A 2,500-nucleotide genomic window follows, 5' to 3' on the forward strand; every position below is an offset into this window, starting at 1 on the left:
TGCTGATGCTAACAATATCAATGTATTATGCCTTTTAGATCTTTCAGCTGCCTTTGACACCATTGACCATGACATTTTGTTAAGAAGACTAGAAAATACGTTCGGCATAAAAGGAATTGCCCTTAAATGGTTTACATCATATTTACAGGATCGATGGCAGACTGTCGTGGTGAATGGTGTTCAGTCAGAACAAGTTTTACTAAATTTTGGAGTGCCACAAGGCTCTGTTCTTGGCCCTGTCCTTTTTACTGTATATATGCAGCCCCTTTCTAGTGTGATATCCAGATTCAATCTGAGTTATCATTTTTATGCAGATGATACGCAAATATATGATTCAGCACCCCTTAGTAATTTACAGTTCTTAATACAACGAATTACGAGCTGTTTTAATGAGATTAAATCTTGGATGTACCACAATAAGTTAAAATTAAATGATAGTAAAACTGAGATTTTAATGTGTGGAAGACCGAGTATCCTTAAACAGGCAAATAAATCACTAATTACTCTCGGAAATAGCACAATAGAATTTTCAAATAAAGCAAAAAACCTTGGCGTCATCATTGATAAAGATCTTTCCATGACAAGCCACGTGAATAACACCATACAATCTATGTACATAGAAATGAAAAAAATAAGCAAAATTCGTAATTTAATACCGAAGCATATAACAGAACTTTTAATTAATTCCTTGGTTTTATCTAAATTGGACTATTGTAACTCCCTTTGGGCGAATTTAACTAAAGACAAAATTAGCAAACTTCAGGTTGCTCAAAATAACACAGCCAGGCTCATTGTACGCAATAACAAAAAATACCCGTCAGCAACTCTTCTTCTCCGTGAGTTACATTGGCTTCCTGTTGAAAAAAGATTTGCCTATAAGATTTGTACTGTTGTCTACAAATCCCTGAGCACGAACAGTCCCTCCTATATTAAAGACCTTCTAAACATATATGTCCCCAATAGAAACTTGAGGTCAAGCAATGACCAATCAATCCTTGTCAAACCTAAGCCATTGCTTAAAATAGGTGAACAGTCTTTTCAATTTTCGGCCCCCCATTTTTGGAACTCTCTCCCGTCACACGTGAGATGCTCGGATTCGTTGACAACGTTCAAATCTCGCTTAAAGTTTTATCTTTTTACGTCATAATGTTGCAATATTATTTTCATATTTTGTTGTTGTTAAATTGAATTCGTATCACGTTTCCTTCACACTTGTCTCACTGTAATATGTTTTGTTTTATATCACTGTAAAGCGCTTAGAGCCTGTGACAACGGGGTAAAGCGCTATATAAATGCCATTTATTATTATTATTATTATTATTATTATATTACAATCACTGCTAAGTTCAGTGCTATCGGTAACAAGACACTCGAGTAGAGCTAAAACAGAAAGTCTTCAGATAGGAAACTCCCCTTCAAACAACTGTTTAGCCCTCAACTAATTACACTCAAAGGGGGCTGGACCTCACCTAGACCATGATTCAATTGCACATTTATTGTTCTTCAATCATACACTAAGTAAGGTGCTCTCGTTACCAAGAAACTCGGATAGAGCTAAAGCGTAATGCCTTAAGAGAAGAACCCCCCCCCCCCCCCCCTCGATAAATATTTGGGTCCTTAACTTCTTATACTCTAAATTGGCTGAAACGCAACTGGGTCATGATTCCATTGTACATTTTATTTCTTCTTGAGTCACAAGCTAAATAAGGCGCTGTCGGCATAAACAATGATATTCTACTTCGTTTTTACCAATTTCAAGTGGTTAAGGCATTGCACTGTGATCCGAAAGGTCCCGGGTTCGAGCCCCGCTTCATTCACGTTCGGTTTTTTTTTTATTTTTCAAGACCAATAACCCCCAATTTGCTCACTTGGACAACATGGGTGATTCCTGTTGACATCAGACATCCTGTTTGATGGAATATCTATATTTCTTCATGGAATGCCTCGGCGACGGTATCTTGTGATGATGTGGCGGAAGGGCGTATGTTTTGTTTCTTTTACCAATTTCATATCGAATCATGAATCCTGAGGAGACAAAATAGACACAACAAACCTTCTCTCCACCAACTGAGCCCATTCTGAGCGAACCGCTGTATTTTTTTTATTTTTAATTCTTTCCGAATTCCAGTCTTTCTCCAGTCAAATCTTGAATAAAGTGAAATAGACATTAGAAGGAAACTGGAGGCAGCAGAAATGTGGTTTCTTAGAAGGATGTTAAGAATCTCATGGACAGAGAAGAAAATTAATGAAGAAGTATTAGAGCAAGCTGAAACGAAAAGGTTACTAATTCGTACAATAAGAAAAAGACAAATGCAATTTTCAGGGCACTTAAAACCACATATATGTATTGAACATCTTGCTCTCACAGGAAAGAGAGAAGGTAAAAAGAGTAAAGGTCGATCAAGAAAAACGTATTTGAATAGTTTGAACTGCTGGGTGACAAAGAAAGAGAAGAGCAATATTAGTTTTCTGAGGTTATCTGAACAGAGAGGTGAATGGC

General features: G+C 36.9%; 1 protein-coding gene across 5 annotated transcripts in view; it reads left to right on the top strand.

The window, feature by feature from the left end:
- The window catches only part of LOC144962664 (putative acyl-CoA synthetase YngI), a 119,224-nt gene that overhangs the window by 37,162 nt on the left and 79,562 nt on the right, over positions 1-2,500 (top strand). The gene's annotated exons all lie outside the window — the stretch shown is intronic.

Source organism: Berghia stephanieae, chromosome 1 (genome assembly GCF_034508935.2).
Source record: "Berghia stephanieae isolate SIO BIC M18660-M18661 chromosome 1, UCSD_Bste_1.3, whole genome shotgun sequence".
NCBI classification, from domain to species: domain Eukaryota; kingdom Metazoa; phylum Mollusca; class Gastropoda; order Nudibranchia; family Aeolidiidae; genus Berghia; species Berghia stephanieae.